Consider the following 23970-nt stretch of genomic DNA (forward strand, 5'->3'; position numbering starts at 1 on the left):
TGAGGGGTATATGTGTCTGTTATGTGGTCAGGGTATTATGTGAGTGAGGGGTATTTGTGTGTCTGTTATGTGGTCAGGGTATTATGTGAGTGAGGGGTATTTGTGTGTCTGTTATGTGGTCAGGGTATTATGTGTGTGAGGGGTATATGTGTCTGTTATGTGGTCAGGGTATTATGTGTGTGAGGGGTATATGTGTGTTATGTGGTCAATGTATTATGTGAGTGAGGGGTATATGTGTCTGTTATGTGGTCAGGGTATTATGTGAGTGAGGGGTATTTGTGTGTCTGTTATGTGGTCAGGGTATGATGTGAGTGAGGGGTATTTGTGTCTGTTATGTGGTCAGGGTATTATGTGAGTGAGGGGTATTTGTGTCTGTTATGTGGTCAGGGAATGATGTGAGTGAGGGGTATTTGTGTCTGTTATGTGGTCAGGGTATAATGTGAGTGAGGGGTATATGTGTGTTATGTGGTCAATGTATTATGTGAGTGAGGGGTATATGTGTCTGTTATGTGGTCAGGGTATTATGTGAGTGAGGGGTATTTGTGTGTCTGTTATGTGGTCAGGGTATGATGTGAGTGAGGAGTATTTGTGTGTCTGTTATGTGGTCAGGGAATGATGTGAGTGAGGGGTATTTGTGTCTGTTATGTGGTCAGGGAATGATGTGAGTGAGGGGTATTTGTGTCTGTTATGTGGTCAGGGTATTATGTGAGTGAGGGGTATTTGTGTCTGTTATGTGGTCAGGGAATGATGTGAGTGAGGGGTATTTGTGTCTGTTATGTGGTCAGGGAATGATGTGAGTGAGGGGTATTTGTGTCTGTTATGTGGTCAGGGTATTATGTGAGTGAGGGGTATTTGTGTCTGTTATGTGGTCAGGGAATGATGTGAGTGAGGGGTATTTGTGTCTGTTATGTGGTCAGGGAATGATGTGAGTGAGGGGTATTTGTGTCTGTTATGTGGTCAGGGTATTATGTGAGTGAGGGGTATTTGTGTCTGTTATGTGGTCAGGGTATGATGGAGAGTGAGGGGTATTTGTGTCTGTTATGTGGTCAGGGTATGATGGAGAGTGAGGGGTATATCAGTCAGCATTAGGGCCAGGGAGTGGTGGTGAGACGGATTACAGATGGTGAAATATGGGGTCGATGAGCGATTGTGAATGATGTGTACTTAAGTGTTCGAGGGATGGTCTCTATGAGTGGTAGTGGTTAAAAGGTAGTATAGTACAGACAGCAATACTTACACCTGTGCCTGCACAAAGGTGATGCGATAGGTGACTACTATTGGCCTACTAAAATACATGTGTGTGTGTGGGGGGGAGGGGGGCACAAATATATATGCGAAGAGGGGAGGGTCATTGGGGTGGTGGTAGGTTGGTGCTAGCTATGCCCATCATGGTGCTAACCACCCCCCCCTGTACAGACCACTCCCCAACACACACGTCTCGCCCCCCACATCATTAGTCACACCCCTGCGGCAGTATACAATAGGCCCTTCATAAATTTCAGCTCCAGGCCCATTTGGACCTTAATCTGGCACTGCCCTGGCCAAAGTGCATTTATACCCCTGTTTAACTTTCTGTCTGTAAGACTACTGCTCCCAGCACGTCCACTCGCATTTCATATTGATAGCCACATTAGTCCAGACTCCATACAGGTTGTGTAGCCGAGTAGTACGCTATCACTGCTTACGTTGCCACCAAAGGGTGGACCCCCGTCTTGCTGCCAAGAACGTCGATGTTAAGAAGTATATGTATAAGTGAGTCAAATGCACTAAATCAAGATGAAATGCGTTGTGCATGACGATTACATTTTCTATAAACCTGTAGTGTGTTTTAAAACCGCCACATTGGATTCAATGTTACGTATATTAATAAGTAATATTCTTTGTTTAGAAAAATGCATCCGATCGTTGACGAGTTTTAATTAATAATATAATTTAGTTTTATGTCTATAAACCATACTTTCATTCCCCTTGTGTCATTGTTCTTCACCTCTCTGTTCTACACATTCCTGAATTTTTAGTCATCAATAGTCATGATCTTCTCTAAGGCCATAAATCTGTTTAAATGCCCTTTCCTTCCTTACTTGTCTATTTACTAAGATTCAAAACAGTTCCAAACATACATGAGAACCAAGACACAGACCATTAGCATGTGCAGTATATCACTGAGCCTGTATAACTGAGCCTGTATATCACTGAGCCTGTATATCACTGAGCTAGCCGGCTGAATTTTTATGAAATGCTCGGTGCCCTTACAGTTACATTCCATCACCTTGAATCATGATCTAGAATAAAGAAACAGGAATCCTACATTTCAGCCACAACAGGGAGAGTGGATATCACCAGATGCATTCACATAAACTGTGCTGTAATAATAGCCTTGTGCATCCATCTGCTACACAGGTCATTCTGTTAAAAAAAAAAAAACGCAGTAGGACTCCAAACACATGCACAGAAGCAAAAACAACGGCCGTTTGCGTGAATATCGCCATAACGTGCGACTTTGAATCAGGCCTTTAGTTCCTTGCTTGGGTCATTGAGGCTGACTTGCTTCAGCCCCATCGTGTCAGTCTATAAGTGGACTTGTCACTAACATAGTGAAGGCAGCCATTTTGTTTGGTTGAACTGATGTCTCTGAGGAAGCTGAGGCATTTTTGGTGATCCCTTTTTAGAGAGACAAAAAATAAATAAAGTGACCAGAGGATAACTAAAGCAGAAATCAATAATACCATATACTGTATGGCTCAATGGCTTATCAAAATAAGTTTGATGATTCAAATGTTAATGAACGGATGCCACTAAATGCAGGTAACCGCTGCTGGCCTGTGTGTGCTGTCACTGCTGCACTCTAAGATATATTATTTTAAATGGTACAAATAACACATTACAATCTCCTAAAATGGAGTTTCTCCCAGTGTAAATCTTCAGCCGGTCGGTTCCATAATTCTCTGTAAATTCTCTGTAAAAAGGGTTCATGTTAGTACATTTCCATAATTCCCCAACATGATTGTCACTTGCTGACGGATGGAAGATGCATGTCTTTGTTCTTCTTAATTGTTTGTAATTGTAATATCGTCATTTGTTTCTTGAGGAAACATTATCAGTTGCTATGGACAAAATAAATAGAAACTGAGCATTGAGGCAACGTCTCATCGCCGCAGGCTGATTTCAGTCAGTGAGGAAGCAAAGTAGTGTAATGGTATTTATTGTGGGGTGTATTTAGTAAAGAGCGGGTTTTATTCCATTGTAATACTGTCTATACTGTAATATTCCATCCATCATCTGGATGCCTGGTAGAAGAAGCCACATCTGTGCAAATCCAAAATAATCTGCCAAAAGATGAGCATTCTCCATCTAGTAGCGAAACAAATCTTTATTCCAATGTTCAGACATTTTTTTACTGAAGTGTTAGAGCAAAAGATCTGTTCCACTACTAGGGGTAAATTTACTAAAGTGAGAGTTTTTTGAAGTGAGTTTTAGAAGACATGTTGCCCATGGCAACCAATCAGATTCTAGCTGTTATCTTCTAGAAGGTGCTAGTTAAATGTTAAGTAGAATCTGATTGGTTGCTATTAGGGGTGAGCGGGTTCGGATTTCTGAAATCCGAACCCCCCCGAGCCCCCCCGATCCGAGTCCGATCCGAGTCAGGCTCGACTTTTCCCGCCTGACTCGGATCTGAAATCGAGGCAAAACGTCATCATCCCGCCTTCCGAGTCTCGCGGGTTTTGGATCCTATATAAGGTACCCGCGTCGGCGCCATTTTCTCACTCGGCTGTGGACAGTGAAGAGGGAGGGTGGGAGTTAGGGCTGTGTAGTGTAGTGTAGTGTAGTGCTGCTGTTGTCCACTACTTCAAAGTCCATAGGGGCTGGCTGTGTTGTGCTGTGCTGCTGTTGTTAATAGGGGCTGTGTCCACTACTTCAAAGTCCATAGGGGCTGGCTGGACTGTGTTGTGCAGTCAGTTCTCCATAGGGGCTGTGTCCACTCCAAAGTCCTGTGCAGTGTCCCAGTCCTAAAGGAGTGCTGTAGTGTTGTCCAGGGGGTGCTCTGTCCATCAGGGGTGCTCCCCCCAAGTGCTAAAAAAATAATATATTTTCTGTGTTTGTGAATTGTGTGCGCAGTAGCCGCACGTGCATCAACAAAGTAGTGCCAAACGTGCGCCTGTGTCATAAGTAAAGGGCCGGCTGGCTTGACCGTTAAAGGGTGCTGTAACCCCCGAAAGTACACTCCAGTCCAAACCAAAAAAAAATTATTTTCTGTGTTTGTGAATTGTGTGCGCAGTAGCCGCACGTGCATCAACAAAGTAGTGCCAAGCGTGCGCCTGTGTCATAAGTAAAGGGCCGGCTGGCTTGACCGTTAAGGGTGCTGTAACCCCCGAAAGTACACTCCAGTCCAAACCAAAAAAAAAATTATTTTCTGTGTTTGTGAATTGTGTGCGCAGTAGCCGCACGTGCATCAACAAAGTAGTGCCAAGCGTGCGCCTGTGTCATAAGTAAAGGGCCCGCTGGCTTGACCGTTAAGGGTGCTGTAACCCCCGAAAGTACACTCCAGTCCAAACCAAAAAAAAAATTATTTTCTGTGTTTGTGAATTGTGTGCGCAGTAGCCGCACGTGCATCAACAAAGTAGTGCCAAGCGTGCGCCTGTGTCATAAGTAAAGGGCCGGCTGGCTTGACCGTTAAAGGGTGCTGTAACCCCCAAAGTACACTCCAGTCCAAACCAAAAAAAAAATTATTTTCTGTGTTTGTGAATTGTGTGCGCAGTAGCCGCACGTGCATCAACAAAGTAGTGCCAAGCGTGCGCCTGTGTCATAAGTAAAGGGCCGGCTGGCTTGACCGTTAAAGGGTGCTGTAACCCCCAAAGTACACTCCAGTCCAAACCAAAAAAAATATTATTTTCTGTGTTTGTGAATTGTGTGCGCAGTAGCCGCACGTGCATCAACAAAGTAGTGCCAAGCGTGCGCCTGTGTCATAAGTAAAGGGCCGGCTGGCTTGACCGTTAAAGGGTGCTGTAACCCCCAAAGTACACTCCAGTCCAAACCAAAAAAAAAATTATTTTCTGTGTTTGTGAATTGTGTGCGCAGTAGCCGCACGTGCATCAACAAAGTAGTGCCAAGCGTGCGCCTGTGTCATAAGTAAAGGGCCGGCTGGCTTGACCGTTAAAGGGTGCTGTAACCCCCGAAAGTACACTCCAGTCCAAACCAAAAAAAAATTATTTTCTGTGTTTGTGAATTGTGTGCGCAGTAGCCGCACGTGCATCAACAAAGTAGTGCCAAGCGTGCGCCTGTGTCATAAGTAAAGGGCCGGCTGGCTTGACCGTTAAAGGGTGCTGTAACCCCCGAAAGTACACTCCAGTCCAAACCAAAAAAAAATTATTTTCTGTGTTTGTGAATTGTGTGCGCAGTAGCCGCACGTGCATCAACAAAGTAGTGCCAAGAGTGCGCCTGTGTCATAAGTAAAGGGCCGGCTGGCTTGACCGTTAAAGGGTGCTGTAACCCACAAAGTACACTCCAGTCCAAACCAAAAAAAAAATTATTTTCTGTGTTTAGCCGCACGTATATATCAAATCGATATAACATAAATGGAGGACCAAACTTTCTCCGATAAAAATAAAATAGAGAAAGATCAAGAACCACTTCCTCCTAGAGCTGAAGCTGCTGCCACTAGTCATGACATAGACGATAACATGCCATCAACGTCGTCTGCCAAGGCCGATGCCCAATGTCATAGTAGAGGGCACATACAATCCCAAATGGCAAAGTTCAGGAAAATGACCTTGAAAAAGACATTTAAATCAGCTGAAGAGAAACGTAAACTTGCCAATATGCCATTTACGACACGGAGTGGCAAGGAACGGCTAAGGTCGATCCCTAGTATGTTCATGACTAGTGGTTCAGCTTCACATGACGATGGAAGCCCTCCTCCCACTAAAAAAATCAAAAGAGTTAAGCTGGCAAAAGCACAGCGAAGAACTGTGCTTTCTAAGAAGATATCACAAATCCCCAAGGAGAGTCCAAGTGTGGTGGTGGTTGCGATGCCTGACCTTCCCAGCACTGGACGGGAAGAGGTGGCTCTTTCCACCATTTGCACGCCCCCTGCAAGTGCTGAAAGGAGCACCCACAGTCCACTTGCTGATATGCAAATTGAAGATGTCACTGTTGAAGTACAACAGGATGAGGATACTGGTGTAGCTGGCGCTGAGGAGGAAGTTGGCGAGGAGGATTCTGATGGTGATGTGGTTTGTTTAAATCAGGCTCCGGGGGAGACAGTTGTTGTCCGTGGGATGAAAAAGCCCATCACGGTCATGCCTGGGCAGAAGACCAAACATTCCACCTCTTTGGTCTGGCAATATTTCTATCCAAATCCGGACAACAACTGTCTTGCCATATGTACCATATGTAAAGGTGAAATAAGTAGGGGTAGGGACGTCAACCACCTAGGAACATCCTCCCTTATACGGCACCTGCAGCGCGTTCATAAAAAGTTACTGTCAAGTTCAGAAACTTTGGCTAAGACCGTAAGCAGTCCAGGGACACCTAAATCCCGTTGTCCTGTTGTATCCAAGCGCCTGCAAACCACACCGTCAACTCCCTCCTCGTCAATTTCCTCCTTAGTCAGGATCGGAAGTAGTCCTGCAGGCCATGTCACTGGCATGACTGACTCTCCTATCCGGGATTCCTCTGGAGGATCCTGCATTGCTACGCCTACTGCTGCCGCTGCTGCTGTTGCTGCTGCTGGGAGTCGTTCATCATCCCAGAGAGGAAGTAGGAACACCACTACTTTTACTAAACAATTGACCCTCCAACAGTCCTTAGCGAGGAGGATGAAGTACGACAGCAGTCATCCTGAAGCAAAACGTATAACTGAGGCCTTGACTGCTATGTTGGTGTTAGACGTGCATCCGGTATCCGCCATTAGTGCAGTGGGATTTAGACAATTGATGGAGGTAGTGTGTCCCCGGTTCCAAATCCCGTCTAGATTCCACTTCACTAGGCAGGCGATACCGAGACTGTACAGAAACGTCAGAAAAAGTGTACTCAGTGTCCTGAAAAATGCCGTTGTACACAATGTCCACTTAACCACGGACATGTGGACAAGTGGAACAGGGCAGACTAAGGACTATATGACTGTGACAGCCCACTGGGTAGATGTATCACCTTACGCAGCAACAGCAGCAGCGTCACCAGTAGCAGCATCTCAGAAACGCCAGCTCGTTACAAGGCAGGCTACGCTGTGTATCACCGGTTTCAGTAAGAGGCACACCGCCGACAACCTCTTAGAGAAACTGAGGGAAATCATCGCCCAGTGGCTTACCCCACTTAGAGTCTCCTGGGGATTTGTGATATCTGACAACGCCACCAATATTGTGCGGGCATTACATCTGGGCAAATTCCAGCACGTCCCATGTTTTGCTCACACAATAAACTTGGTGGTGCAGAATTTTCTGAAAAGCGACAGGGGCGTGCAGGAGACGCTTTGGGTGGCCCGAAAAATTTCTGGCCACTTTCGCCATTCAGCGACTGCGTGCCGAAGACTGGAGCGCCAGCAAACACTCTTGAACCTGCCCCGCCATCACCTGAAGCAAGAGGTTGTGACGCGGTGGAACTCAACCCTCTATATGCTTCAGAGGATGGAGGAGCAGCAAAAGGCCATACAAGCCTATACATCCACCTATGACATAGGCAAAGGAGGGGGTATGCACCTGACTCAAGCGCAGTGGAGAATGATTTCCGTGTTGTGCAAGGTTCTCCAGCCCTTCGAACTTGCCACACGTGAAGTCAGTTCAGACACAGCCAGCTTGAGTCAGGTCATTCCCCTCATCAGGCTTTTGCAGAAGCAGCTGGAGAAAGTGAAGGAGGAGCTAAGACGGAGCGATTCCGCTCGGCATGTGGGACTTGTGGATGAAGCCCTTCATTCGCTTTGCCAGGATTCCAGGGTGGTCAATCTGTTGAAATCAGACCACTACATTTTGGCCACCGTGCTTGATCCTAGGTTTAAAGCCTATGTGGTGTCTCTTTTTCCGGCTGACACAAGCCTGCAGAGGTGCAAAGACCTGCTGGTGAACACACTGTCAGCTGAAGCGGAACGTGACACGTCAACGGCTCCTTCATTTTCTCCCGCAACTGGGGCTGCCAGGAAAAAACTTAGGTATCCTAAGCAACCCGCTGGCGGTGATGTAGGGCAGGCAGGACCAAGTTTGGACATCTGGTCCGGACTGAAGGACCTGGCAACAATTTCTGACATGTCTACTGTCACTGCATATGATACTGTCACCATTGACAGAATGGTGGAGGATTACATCGGTGACAGCATCCAAGTAGGCATGTCAGACAGTCCATACCTGTACTGGCAGGAAAAAGAGGCAATTTGGAGGCCCCTGTACAAGCTGGCTCTATTTTACCTGAGTTGCCCCCCTCCAGTGTGTACTCCGAAAGAGTGTTTAGTGCAGCCGGGAACCTTGTCAGCGAAAGGCGTAGGAGGTTGCTTCCACAGAATGTGGAGAAGATGATGTTCATCAAAATGAATTATCAGCTCTTCCAGGGAGACCAGCCTCCAGAAGGTACAGAGGGACCTGTGGTGGTGGATTCAAGTGGGGACGAGTTAATACTTTGTGAGGATGAGGATGTACACACTGAAGAGGGTGAGGAATCGGTGGATGAGGAGGATGAGGATGACATCTTGCCTCCGTAGAGCCAGTTTGTGCAGGGACACATTAATTGCCAGCTTGTTTTGTGGGGGCCCAAACGAACCAATCATTTCAGCCACAGTTGTGTGGCAGACCCTGGCGCTGAAATGATTGATTTGTTAAAGTGTGCATGTCCTGTTTATACAACATAAGGGTGGGTGGGAGGGCCCAAGGACAATTCCATCTTGCACTTCTTTTTTTTCTTTGCATTATGTACAGTTTGGGGCCTAGTTTTTCTAACTGCCATCCTGTCTGCCACTGCAGTGTCACTCCTAGATGGGTCACGTGTTTGTGCCGCCCACTCGTGTCGCTTAGCATAGTCATCCAGCTACCTCGGTGCAACCTTTTGGACATGAAAACACTATTGTGAGGTGTGAGGTGTTCAGAATAGACTGGAAATGAGTGGAAATTAAGGTTATTGAGGTTAATAATAGCATAGGAGCAGAGAAACCAACAAATTCTGTGATTTTAGCTGTTTTTATGCTTTTTAAAAAAAAAATACAGATCCAAAACACAAAACCCAGAACCCAAAACACGGAAGGGTGGTTTTGGCAAAACCAATCCAGATCCAAAACACGAAGAAAGATCCAGATCCAAAACCAAAACACAAAACACGAAAAGTGGCCGGTGCACACCCCTAGTTGCTATGGGCAACATCTCTTCTAAAACTCACTTCTAAAAACTCTCACTTTAGTAAATTTATCCCAAAGATGGAGAGTGCTGGTATTTTTTTGGAATATCGTTTGATGGAGAGCGCTGGCTAGCGCAGGGGCCATTATCAAGGCCCGACATTTGTGTCGTAATGCCACAATGACGGAATACTGCCCGAGTGAAGTGGGCGGGATCTGTGAGGGTCGCCCGCTGCACTAAAATGTACATGTCCCTGAATTTTGGGACGTCCCCCCCCCCCTGCATTTCTCAGAGAGTGGATCAGCCTCCCAGGCCCCACCTACTTCCCCACTCCCTAGTGATGTGCGCAGTCTGGAGGCACAGCGATCTGCAGCACCCCACACGCACCACCCCGGTGTCTTCCACTTCCATCACCACCCTGAGTTCTCCTGGAAGGGCAGAGTATTTATATTATATACATTGAATTGCAGACATGAAAGAATTATTCTTAGAGCTGACCGTAGCTTTGCATTAATATCTTGTTACTGCCAATCTGTAATCTGGTTGCACACTCAGAGGATCACCTTCAGCTTGGCTAATCAGACACTCCTGAATAGCTCTGCGATGCTGTGGATTAGAAGATTGGGTTTTTATAAGGTTAGAGAGAAGCGACTCAAAAATCACTGACATAGAGCACAGCGCAGCTGAAGGGTGCTTCCCTGATCCTCTAATATCTCCCAGTTTCTTTGTGGAAAGATATATAATTAAATATGATTTCTCCAACTTGCTATCGGCACTGTTCCGAACTGTCTACATCAGTAATAATTGCCTGGATGGGCAGAAAATGGACAAATTCATCAAGCTCCAAAATTATTAGCTTGTCGCCCCATAGCTAACGCCATGTTTTGTTTGGATTAGCCAACTTCACATTGTTGGGTCAGAGAGGAACCCTTCGCAAAAGGCCTCCCCCAGGTGAAGACATGATGAAGCCATAAACCACTTTTTTGCCATTTCATAAATATACCCCATAAAACTGAATTTCAAGAAACAGACTTTAAGCTGACACTGGGGCAATAATGGGGCTTATTCACACAGCTAAATGCAGAGATTCACTTGTATGCCGAGTATGCAACTGCACCACCTGGCAGAGCTGTAACTTTGGGTTGTACGAGTGGTGCCATCGCTAAGGGGGGTGACATCAACGCTGCCCCACAGCACTTGCATTTGGATGGCAGGGTTCCTGGCATGGCACCCTGCTGGGCATGCAGCCAGTACAGCCATGCACTCTGGGCAGTGCTATATTTCCTGGTGCTGGGGGCTTCGCCCCGTGGTCCTGCTCTGGCAATGCCACACCTATTCATGCGCTTGGTTTCATGGCCGTCATTATTATTGTTGGGCACTTGCACCAGTCCAATGCTTGGTGCAAAATATCTGTCTGAAAACGTACTGAAACAAACAGCCATGGGTGTAACTACCATAGGTGCTAGGGGTGCAGCTGCTATGGTGCCAAGAGCTTAGGGGGGACCATCTTCCTTGTCAAAGTTACATTTGTTATATACATTTTTCACCACTAGGTGGTACATGGAGCCTTCAAATACCTAGTTACGCCCCTGCACACAGCTGTATGTAGCCCAGAGTTAAGTCAACATGCCCTTGACTCCCCCCAGAAAACGTAACCTATGTGCGAATGGAGAAGCTTCTGAGTTGTATATGACACTGAGTTGCCTGTTGTTCTGTGCGCTAAGCTCCGGAGCATGCACAGTGCAAGATATGTTTGCAAAACTATTTGCATTCAACTTTGCATGTGGTGTTTGAGCTGAACAGACAACAGTACCAGAGATTGTGGCTCGTGGTTGGTGCCCTGGTTCACATCCACCTCCACCACCATCATTTACTCACCACCGCCGTTTAATGTTGAAGCTTGCGAGCAGGGCCTTCCTACCTATATATCTGTCTGTTATTACTCAGTTTAGTTCTATTAATGTTTACAATTGTAAAGCGCAACTTAATATGTCGCGCTCTATAAGAAACTGTTAATAAATAAACCAAATTCTGTGCGCAAATCATGGAATGGAGTAGTGGGGGAGGGGCCATAATGATATGAATCGCCAACCTTTACCTCTAAACTGTGACTCCCAAGCTCCTAAATTTTAATGTTACCTTTGGTGGGTATGCCAATACACAGTGGCATCTAGGTCACAAGGGTTTAGAGGTGCCTAACAAGGATGCAGAGAATTGGGGGTGGGTGGGTACTATTTACCCAGGCCTGTCTAAGGAGCTGTGCAAGGGAAATAATGCCCCCTCCTCAGAGCGTGCTGTCGCAGCGCCCATAGTATTTTTTATTGTTTTTTTGTTTTTTTTCAAGCAGGCATGGCCACGCCTTTCCTTTCATCTGGGTCCGCCATTGCTCTCTACAGCCCTGGTGTCAAATACACTGAGATCATGTTACGTTGTACGTAAAGTGAGTTTTGCTGAAAAAACTAAGCATGAACGTACTGCTTGCTTCACCAGAAGCGTAACAACAATGAAGGTTCAGCTGTGCACGTAGAGCAGGGGTTCCCAACCACGGTCCTCAATGCACACTAACAGTCCAGGTTTTAGGGATAGCCATACTTGAGCAGAAGTGACTTAATTAGTGCCTCAGTTATTTTGATTTAACCATCTGTACATAATCATGGATATCACTAAAACCAGGACTGTTAGTGTGCCTTGAGGACCGAGGTTGGGAATCACTGGTATAGAGGATCACAAATACAAAGATTGACTTCTGTAAACAACTAATCTCAGATCAGTGCATGACAAGTACACACACTGGACTGGTCAGTGACCTTCAGTAAATTCATGTACAATTGGCAATGTACTGTATATATTTGTCATCGTCTGTATGGACAATTGAACCTTTATTATTGTTATTGATGAAGCAGGCAATACGTCCATGAAACGCGTGTCCAGCCTTTTTATACTCGAGATCCTGGGGATTATACTGACTTGGTAGCAAAGCAAAAAAAAAAAGTAACTTTGCACCTTGGAAAAACCATGCTGCACTGCAGGAGGGGAAGATGTAAACTGTAGAGATGTGCACCAACCCCCGTGTTTTGACTTGGGATCTGGATTCATCTTAGTGTTTTGGTTTTGCAAAACCACCATCAAGTGTTGTGGATTCCGATAAAAATCGATAAAGTTCAATTAAAAATCGATAAAAACAGCTATAAAATGTCAGAATCCAAAACCCACATTAAATTTTTACATTCGAGTTTTGAACTGGCAACAGATCCCAACCGGGACTCTGGGCCTGATTCAGAGCCGGACGCTCTGAATCAGAGTTTTTTTTTTTTTTTTCAGTGCGGCCTCCGGGCTGCTCGCATAGCTGTGGGTGACCACCCACAGCTATTGCGAGCGGCCAGGTGATGGACGTGATGGTCTTGACCATCGCGACCATCGGGGCTTGCGACGAGACCCTTGCGGTAGGGTCTCGTTCCTGCAAGCCCCAGTGAACTTCTGGCTCTTAATAGAGCCGGAAGCTCACCACTGACATCACTCGTGATGTCAGTGGGGCCGCCTCCAAATGGAAGGCGTTCCATCGGGAACGCCTCCGTTTGGCCAGCCACCCCCCCTACCCGCCTCCGAAACGGTGGGAACTGTCGATCAAGATCGAAAGCCGCCCCCTTTTGGTGCGAGACCCGGAGCGACGGAGCACCCGTCGCTAGCTGGGTCTCGCGCATGCGCAATTCGGAGCCGGCTCCGGCATGCGCAGTGGCCAAACATCGACCCGCTCGCGAGAGCTTAGCACTTGCGAGCAAGTCTGAATCAGGCCCTCTGTTCGAACCAGGTCACAAAAGTGAATCCGAACCATGTCCCAGTTCTAGTCTGAACCCCTAAGTTCGGATTTCAGAAATCCGGACCTACACATCTCTAGTAAAATGTGCCGGGATATAGATTTAGGAGGAACGTCTCCTAACTGTAATCTAAATTGCAGTGTAAAAGTAAAGCTGCCCAGCATTTTTGGGCTAACAAAATGTAATTTCACCCCCTTGCATTGCAGCATGGTTCCTCACGGTGCAAAGTTTTTTGTTGTTGTTTTTCTTTTACTTTTCTTCCAACTTAGGGGTATATTTACTAAAGTGCAAGTTTTTAGAAGTGGAGATGTTGCCCATAGTAACCAATCAGATTCTACTTATCATATATCCAGCACCTTCTAGAAGATAATAGCTAGACTGGTCCCTGACTGCGCTAGCTAGGTGCCTCCCGGTGTGTTGCCCCCGCCCGGTGCCTCACCATGGCGGCCAGCGCCATGCGGAAGCAGGAGGAGAAGCACCTGAAGCTGCTGCAGGAGATGACCAGCCTCCCCCACAACCGCAAGTGCTTCGACTGTGACCAGCGCGGCCCGACCTACGCCAACATGACGGCGGGGGCCTTCGTCTGCACGTCCTGCTCCGGCATCCTGCGCGGTTTGAACCCACCCCACAGAGTGAAGTCAACCTCTATGACCACGTTTACACAGCAAGAAATAGAATTCCTTCAGAAGCACGGCAATGACGTTTGCAAACAGATTTGGCTAGGTTTATTTGATGATAGGTCTTCTGCAATCCCAGACTTTAGAGATCCACAGAAAGTGAAAGAATTCCTTCAAGAAAAATATGAGAAGAAGCGATGGTATGTTCCACCTGAGCAAGCCAGGGTGGTTGCCTCTGTGCACGCCTCTATATCTGGATCCTCTGCAAGTAGTGCTAGCAGTACACCAGAATTCAAACCATTGAAAACTCTTCTGGGGGAATCTGCACCCTCTCTACATCTAAACAAGGGGACCCCTAGCCAGTCTCCTGTTGTGGCTCGCAACCAGGTGCCCCAGCAGCATCATCATCACCAGGAGAAGAAACAGTTTGACCTGCTGAGTGACCTTGGAGCAGACATCTTTGCTACCCCTGCACCCCAGCCAGCTGCCACGGCTAACTTTGCCAATTTTGCAAATTTTAACAGTCATACAGCTCACAATTCTGCCCATGCAGATTTTGCAAACTTTGATGCATTCGGACAGTCTAATAGCACGGGTAGTTTCGGATCATTCCCCCAATCAAGCCAGACACCCATCCAGCCCTTAAATACAGGTACAAACGCTAATGCAAACTTTGCTCAATTTGACAACTTTCCCAAGTCCTCCAGCGCCGACTTTGGAGCCTTCAATTCAACTGGAGCCAGTAAAACTGCTGCTGTTAGTAAACCCAGCCAGACTTTAGCAGATAAATATGCAGCTCTTGCTGACCTAGACAATGTCTTCAGTAGTGCACAATGTGGCAGTGGTCAAGCCAGCAGCTATAACAAAGCATCAGTTTCTGCCACATTAGGCCCAGTTCCAGCCCCAACAGACAACAGTGTTTTTGGAATGCCATCTAATGTGCCGTCAGCGCACACGCATCAGACTGTCTCAGTCGCAGGAACTTTTGGAGGTCCTGCTTCCACAAACCCATTTGTCTCCGCTCCTGTTTTACCTGCTGTTAATCCTTTCCAGACAAATGGACGAGCGCCTCCAGGAATCCAACATGGTCACACCACAGAGATGGAGTATCAGAGTGCCCCATTCCACCCATTCCACCAGGCCAGACTACCGACAGCCGCAGGAGCAATGGATGTCTCGTCTTTTGGCACAGCTTCTCTAAGCATGCCCGCAGGGTTCGGGACATCGGCATCATACAGTCTTCCTACCAGTTTTAGTGGCAGCTTCCATCAGCCTGCATTCCCCCCTCAGACGGCCTTCCCCCAACAGACTGCGTTCTCACAGCAGCCCAATGGTAATATACAAGGAGCTGGTTTTGGTGTGTTTGCTCCTGGGAAGTCAGTGGTTACTCATTTGGGCAGGTTGCAGCTCCTGCCATCTAGCAATCCATTCATGGCCGGGGCACCTTCTGGGTAGTTTCTAGCAGGAAGTTCATCAACGAACCCTTTCTTATAGACTTAGACTAACACAGGAGCTTACCAGGCATCACCGTACATGTACTGCCTCTTGCACTGTTTGTCTTGTTTGTTTAACCAGCGTAAGCTTTAAACACAGGGAGTTCTTTTGGAGCCTGCAATTATATTTTTTTTGTATTTAAACAAAAAAAGGAACAAAAACAAGGTAATATGTGCAATTGGAAGCCTTTTTTTTTTTTTATTTCCTTCAACCCCCTTGGATTCCTAGAGATGTGTTAGCAGAATATTGCAGTGCAGTGTGTTGGCTATCATTTTGGGCACCAAGGGGGAAGTGAAGGTATATTAAATTTGGTAAGTTATTGCAGATTCCATATTCATTTATGCTGCAGTACTGTATATATATATTTTTCTTAGGGACTAGGTAATTCATATCAGTATTTCTAACTCATAACACTTTATGCTATGTGGGAGAGCAGGAACTTAGCGGCTCGAAGTGTCCGCCCTGCTGAAAACATTGTAATCATTTTATCAATTTGGCTTGGAAATTAAGTGTTAAATGAGAAACTATGTATACATTTTATTCATTACAATGAAGAAACCCACAGACTTATTTTGCCCAATAAAGCTAGCCATTTCCATAGGCCTAAAATATCCATCCTGAACACTTATGTCTGCATAATAAATCTAATAATGTTTTGCTACCGTTTGCAGGTGAAAAATATTAAACATATTAAAATATTAGAAGATAATAGATAGAATCTGATTGGTCGCTATGGGCAACATCTCCACTTCTAAAAACTCTGACTTTAGTAAATATACCGCTAAATTACAATCAGCCCACCTGTGTCAAAACCAGATTATGGGGGAGATGTATCAAACCTCCTAAAGGACACAGGTGGAGAAGATGCCTATAGCTAGGGAACTTATGGATCCCACGTTGTTCCTGGGAACCAGCAATTTGTATTCTGAAGCACTACCCAATAGAATGCAGCCTATTAATCCAATAGGATCTAGTGACATCACGGAGGCATGAGGCACTTTGCTCCTTCGTTCTTAGTGAAGTGAATTTGTTTCCTGCCCTATGCTGTCTCCATGGTGCGGTGGTAGCAGATCAGGATGAAGGAGTGATATACATCCACAGCCCACTGACTGCCCAGCTGCTAGGTACCCTGGGTAAGTCTGCTATTCTGAGCATATCTAAACTCTCAAATCCAGGAAGCGTAATATGGTAAATGCTTATTTTCATCTTTACAGTGTATATCCCGGTAAGTGAAGAACCTGGATCGCTCAATAATACGTTTACACACGAGGGAGCTGAGAACTTACAACAGTGTAAAAGCAGTCTATAAATGCCTACTCAGAGCAGGCCCTTCGCACGTACGTCATTCGGCTTTACACGAATGTGTCGGCTTAATAACATCAGCACGGCGCTGTGTGATTGCTACAGTACATCTTTAGAAAGCTTGGGGATAACAGGAGAACTGGGACAGAGCCATCTTATTAGCATGTACTGTACAGGACTCAGACCCACCTGATAGAAGGTATTGTCTGCCTGCGTGTCTCCAAGGGAGACAGGACTGACAAGTGCCGAACCTGGTGTGAAGCCCGAGACAATTTTTTTTCCAATTACCTCTTACATTATTTCTATTCCAGGGAGATGTAATAGTCTGCTGGTAAAAATAGGCATGTCACTCCCACAGTCACACGCCGAGGCAGGAAACATTTTATCCCTATATACAAAAACTGCTGCAAAACCATCCCTAAAATAAACAGGGCAGGAGCAATAAATTGACTCTTAAGCTGCATACACAGGTAAAGATTTTCTGTCCAACCATCCAACTAGTTGATTGGTTGGAATGAAAATCTGGCAACCTATGGGAGTAAAGCTGCATACACACACAACAATATTTTGAGCAATTTTCGTTAAACGATATCGTTTGAAAAAATTTTTCACTTTCTGAGTCAAATGATGAACGATAATCGTTCATGCGCATAGGCAAACGCAGGGGGGGTTTCCGTCTGCCTGGAAACCCCCCTCCCCAGCACACACCTTAACCACAATAGAAATAGTAATATAATAGAAGGTTTCTAGTGCTGCATGTTCTTCTCAGTATCACAAATGAAATGATTAGCACCACCTGTGGATCTTTTAAAATGTGTCAGCCAGTAATAAATACACCTCTGTACCAACTAGGAGATGTGGAAAACATGCACTGTTAGGGGTGCACTGCTATAGACCATCAATAGCGTTAATTATAAAATACTGTATAATAATACACTATCCAGTACATAAGGAGACCAATATGTACATATATGTCCAGGGTAGTGCTAAGTTCTTCTGCTGCTCCCTCAGACTCCCGGACTTGCTCCAATGCTCTAGATTGATGCCCACATCTGACATAAAAACATTTATCTCAGACAGGATTGCCCTACTGCTGCATCTAATGGCTTACTGCGATCACTGGTCCTGTATATGCTGGAATTATGCAAGACAATATATTAAAGCTGGATAAGTGCTAATTAGGCCCTCTTCATTTACTGGCCACACTCACTCTAAAATCAAGCATCTGGAAACCCCCCTCTAGAAATCCTGCGTTTGCCACTGATGCGCGTTCACGTTTGAAGTTTGTAGTTCAGTCACACTTGTCAACTCAACGATTTTCATTAAGGGAATATGCAAAAATCGTTTGTAGTTCAAAAAAATCGTTCATTACACTTTAAAAAGTCTGAAAGATAACCTGACAGAAAATCGTTCATAAAATCGTTCATAAAATCGTTGGTAACAAAATCGTTGTGTGTGTGTATGCAGCTTAACTGCAATTTGCTCCTAAATGCCAGAAAACAGATGAAAATGGTCGTTCAGAAAAGTTTGTTAAATGTTTGATCTAAATAATTTGTTCAAACAACAGTTTTTGTCCATTTTCCGGCGTTTGGGAGCAAATTGCTGATTGTCATTTACTTTCATACCTTACCAGATTATCATTCCAACCAATCAACTAGTTGGATGGTTGGACAGAAAATCTTTACGTGTGTATGCAGCTTTATAGTATCACAGATTCTCAAACTCGGTCCTCAGGACCCGAAACAGTGCATGTTTTCCAGGGCTCCTCACAGAAATACAAGTGTGATAACTAGCTCCACCTGTGGATCTTTTAAAATGTGTCAGTGAGTGATGAATACACCTGTGCACCAGCTGGGTGACCTGGAAAACGTGACCGGTGTGGGGTCCTGAGGACCGTTTTTGAGAACCACTCCTTTATGTATTAAGATAATAGGGCACTTGTTGCATTAAACATGGATTTAAGTAATTTTTTTGGTAAACCCAAGGTCATATTCTTTCTAGATCCATGACAATCTCTAGACATCATTCCAGTGGCATCAGTAGCTGGTAATTCTTTATACTGTGGTACAGAAATACACAAGGCCTGATTCAGACCCATTCGCTATCTGCGTATGCTCGCTAGATGCGTATGCAAATTTTTCAATGTGACGCCACGGGAAGCGTTCACTCGCCAAGGCATAAGCACGCCCACCATGTCTTAGCGAGCGGCCACTTTGTGTATGCGTACGCCCAATCGCACAGGCAAAGCCACCCACCAGCACCACGTCACCTCCAGGAAGTGTATTAAAACATTGGTACATCGAGCACCATCGGATATAAATGCAGTGCTTGAGGTAGCTTTACCCTACCGCAAGCATTGCGAGGAAATCAGTGTGAAAAAATGGCAAGTGACATGTACTATGACGCTGCCTGTTAATTATGCACGCCTCTAAAACGGCGATGAAACACCCAGGCACGCCTGCGTTCGCATCTCCAACCCCCCGTTATTAGTGTCCTGCCCCTGTTACCACCCACAAACGGCCTCTCCTGTCACTCATTACCCTGGGCTGCCTTTGCTGGGTGAGCGAGAGGGTTGCGATCGCAGTGTGTAGTTCGCGCACGAGCCGAATGAAGCTTGCGCATGCGCGTACACAGAACATTGTGCCGCTTGCGAACGCACAGCGCGAGCGAGCTGCTCTGAATCAGGCCCACAGATGTGTCCTCATACAACAATCGTTTTTGCACCATATGGCGAGAGATGCCTGGCGCGACTTCCGATCTGTGCACTTTTTTCTCAGTTTTGCTTCTTTATTTGCTTATAGTGTACTAGGTACTAAGAATTACTGTTTTGGTGTGCCTAAGTCACATGTCCGTGGCGCCCTAATGGGGGGGCTATTTGGCGCAATTGGAGGATAAGTGTATGTGAACACATCTGTAAATTTAGTGATATGACATAACAATATAGATCACCTAGTATCCATCTTCCACAGTTTTGTAGAAGAAGATTATATGAACATATTACTCCAAACCCCTTCTGGTCTAACTAACGGATGCGGGTTGAGCTTCCAACCTTGTCACCCGAGCATGCATCTCACTAACGTGCTCCATTGTACAGCTTAATATGGGTCCTTTATTGGTATGGATATCATGGTGACTCAACAGTCATAATGTTGACGTTGTCCATTTCCACATTGATCATGTAGACGACGATGAAATGTCGACATGTTAGAATATCGGCACATTATCTCTGGTGGCCCAGCAGTCACTTGTCTACTCCTGACAGCTGTAGTGGCTTCTGAGTCCCGATGGACATGTAACCGCCACTTCCGGGTCAGACCGCCGATGCTGCAGCATTTGATTGAGTATTTCTCCCCTGTTCCTACGGGCATGCTGGGATGTGTAGTTCCACAGCAGCTGGAGGGCCAAAAGTTGAAGACCCATGCTCTAGTGCCTATCCCTAACTCCACCCCCTCCCCGCAGCCTAACCTGAACCTCCCCTGCAACCTAATGCTGGCCATACACTAGAACGACCAGCATAAGATGCGATTCAGCATACGATTTCCCTTGAAATCCCCGGCAGCTCCCTGGCAGTCCCGGCCGCATGATTTGGTGCTTTGTGACACTCGATGTACATATGACCTCACGTATGATCATTCGCCCCTAGACGACGGGTCGTGATGATACGATCGATCGTGTGTCTCACTAAAAACATGCGATCATAATAGATTTAAACAGAGGAAAATGTCACTCAAATGACGCCGCTTGGATGGTCGGATGCACGATGCATCAAATGCGCAAATACATGGCACTGATCATAAGATATGATATAAGACCAGCGGATCGTATTCGTATCTAAATACTGCACAATTTGCAAACAATTCATCGTAAGAGGTGTCTAAAATCGTGCAATCGGCACGAAATTGCGCTAGTGTATGGCCAGCATAACTCTTCCACCCGCCGCCTAATATCGACATTCTGACAATGCCAACATTGTGTCGACCGATAAATGTTGATATTGTCAGAATGACGAAATTAGTGATAGGCGGTGGGCGGAAGGGTTAGGGTACGGCTGTGGGGAGGGGGTGGAGTTAGGGATAGGCTGACATCATAACTGTCGACATTGTGGTGTCGACCATAGGCATTGTAAATTTCGACTACATTGACTACATCCCATTCCAAGATGACCTTTAGCAACATGGGGATAGAGTGAAGGGGTATAGTATATTTATGTTTTTCCACATTTTGGCATATATTAGGGGTACTGAGAAGTTTTGTGGGTGAGAGTTGACCTGAGTCGTCAGCAGTTACTTTTGGCCCTGGTTTCTGCACTCCTGAGGAGCTGTGATCTCTGAGGCAGTGATATGATGCATTAGAGCATTTCAGATGTTTTTGTGATAAATCATTGGGATGTATGGTTCTCCTTTCCTTACAGTAGAGCCCCTGTTATCTGAGCTTGGCCCGAGGGCAGTTGTCACAAATTGTTAAATGGACCCAGCTCTGAGAGTCTGTGTACGCTGGGGCACCGAGGTTTACCCCAGGGGAGAGTGTATTAGATGCTGATATATAATGTGTACTGTAAGCCTTTATGTCGGTGTGCTTATGTCACGGTACGGCAGGCTATTGTGGCGGGTTGTGTTGAAACAGATCCCTGCAGAATGAATTTTTCATAGACATTCCGCTTTAAAGGTGCGGCCACGTTTATGTGCAGCTCCCGGCTATTAACCTGTGTTTATATTTGTCTTTGTATATAGGTGGTGAGGCGTCCCTGTGTTTGTGTTCATTAGCTGTCAGCTTTCACTCGTCACATATTGTATAGCAAGAGCACTTTACACAAAGCACAATATCATGTGTACAAACCCAATGTACTGTATGCACAGGTGCGTGCTGATGTGTCCTGCTGATGTACAAACGTCTCAGGTACACACATTGTAGCAAGGCAGGAGCTATGTGATTGGGGAGTTTCTGGTTTTGGTTCATTCCTTTCCCTGCTGTTTATAAACCATTATCGTAAGGAAAGCAGCATAGACGTCCACTTACATTAGTATGCCATAAGGAGTCAGTCATAGTAGCTGGATCATGCATTAAGCAACCTAGGATCCCTTCCAGGATCCAGTAGCCCAGAACCATTTTATGTTTTTGTTTTTTTTAATTTAGGTGGGTAGCGGGCAAAATATACCAGTATGTTGCTTTGGGGTTTTAATCTGGCTCTAGGATCAATGACTGAGCACATATAAAATTATTAATATTATTATTTTTAGACAGTCAAGATGTATTTGCAAATCAGTTGGTAATCAAATGTATCAGTAAACCCCCAATTAATTCATCAGTGGAGCCAGGAAGTGAAGCTGATAGCTGGATCAGTCCAGGTGTATGGCCATGGCATGACTGGACTGTATGGGAGCCCCTGTGTCCGGCACACGTGACTATGGGGTCTATTTACTAAGCAGTGTTAGTGAAAAGTGATAAGAAAGTGATAAGGTGCCAGCCAATCAGCTCCCAACAGTTGGGAGCTGATTGGCTGGCACCTTACCACTTTCTTATCACTTTTCACTCTGTCTCCTGACACTGCTTAGTAAATAGACCCCTATGTTACATAGATATAGTATCACTGTATAGCATACTCGCCTACTCCAGGGTAGCTGATAGGGAGGGGGAGCGGGTACTAATTACCCAGGCCCGGGCTTGTTGGACGTGTCCGGGCTCTAAGCCCCCCTAATCTCATACTGGTTAGCAGCCCACACTGCTGTGTGCTGGGTTGCAGTGGGAGATCAGGGAGACTGCTGGCTTCTCTGTTGGGGAGGGGGAGCGATCACACTGGTTGCACCCACCCCCCTGGATTTGTCCCCGGGCCGAGGCTGAGGGGCCAATCCCACATGTGCAATATCAGGCTGGTCAGAGTAACAATATCTGAAAGTTCCCATTTGCTTATCTCTAATGCTATGTATGTATATAACATTTCATGGCAGTCTTACCATAACAAAACTTTTAGTGAAGTCATCTAAAACCTTTTAAGCGAGTTATCAAGTAATAATAAAATTGGGGAACTAGACGGCTAAACGTGTTGTCCTTGGCTAATGGTATGCTGCATCTTTTATGCAGTGTCTTTAGTACATTTTTAATGCGTCCTTCATCAATATTCATGCTAGAAATGTTGATCAGAGGTGGCTTTGCTGTGCCCTGTCACTGGGAGAACTGTTAGCTTACAGCACGTGTAATACAGGTGTGGGAGAACCCCTTATTCCAATATAAAACAAACAAAAAACTGAAGGAGAAAATGTACAGTATAGTAATTAACGTCAATTATTCCAGCTGTCTGGGGATATTGTTAGATACAAAACAAGGATTCTACAGTCACTGCAAGGAGCACTGCTAATCTGTTTAGGCCCTCATTTAGGGGAAGGTTTTTCAAACCTTTTCAAAACGCGAAGTGGAGCTGATGCGCATATATTAGTAACCAATCAGATCATAGGTGTCGTTTTATAGAATGTACCAGGTAAATGATAGCTGGAATCTGATTGGTTGTCATGGTAACATCTTTACTTGTCTTCTTTAGAGTTCAGAAGTGCATAGCTAGGTTTACGCTTAACTCAAAATGAGGAGGGAAAGGCCAGATGCAGTGGGTGGGAATTGGAAGTGGGTGAGGTATAAATGTAATTAGGCATTCCTCCCAGCTGTCCCGATTCCAACAGCACAGTCCCGTTTTGAGGACCTGTGGAGCTTACACTGAAGTGGGCGGAGCCTCTACCAAAGTGGTATGGTGTGCTTAATGGCATACCCCACTGACAGTATATGATAAAGCCATCTCCCAGTACATGAAAACATTTAGGGGTCTATTTACTAAGCAGTGTTAGGAGACAGAGTGAAAAGTGATAAGAAAGTGATAAGGTGCCAGCCAATCAGCTCCCAACTGTCATTTTTCAAACACAGCCTGTGTTGGGAGCTGATTGGCTGGCATCTTATCACTTTCTTATCACTTATCACTCCTAACACTGCTTAGTAAATAGACCCCTTAGGGGTTTATTCATAAAGCAGTGAAAAGTCCTGTTTAGCTGTACACAGAGCTTTTCACTGACTTCGGCGATTCATAGTTGAGGTTACCATGGAGAAGGGTATTCCTTCTCCATCGGCACCCCCGCTCCGTGTATGAATCGCATCACCATACTTTTGTACGGTGAGTGCAATTCATAAAGGAATGGAAAGTTCAGCTTCCTGTTTCTCTCCTGCGGTCCAGATTCGGCATTTGACGATGGCGTAGGCTGTACCGCAAGCCGAACAGAGCAGGGAAGCTGCATACTTCCTTGCTCTCTGCACGGCACCCGGCGCTGGCTCCACCCCCTTTTCCCAGCATTCTTTGCAGCAGATCTGACCTGACCTGATGCTCTCAGACGCCGGCACATGCGCAGTAAGAATACGGGCATATCGGGCTCCCGATAGGTCCTTCTTCTCACTGCGTAC

At 45.8% G+C, this 23970-nt stretch overlaps 1 protein-coding gene and 1 pseudogene across 3 annotated transcripts in view; both read left to right on the plus strand.

The window, feature by feature from the left end:
* Nucleotides 1-23970, plus strand: part of KCNIP2 (potassium voltage-gated channel interacting protein 2) — a 507168-nt gene that overhangs the window by 243248 nt on the left and 239950 nt on the right. The window lies entirely within an intron of this gene.
* On the plus strand, nt 13540-15428 carry LOC148501803 (arf-GAP domain and FG repeat-containing protein 1 pseudogene; annotated as a pseudogene).

The sequence above is a fragment of the Taudactylus pleione genome, unplaced genomic scaffold (genome assembly GCF_031769625.1).
Source record: "Taudactylus pleione unplaced genomic scaffold, aTauple2 ptg000502l, whole genome shotgun sequence".
NCBI lineage: Eukaryota > Metazoa > Chordata > Amphibia > Anura > Myobatrachidae > Taudactylus > Taudactylus pleione.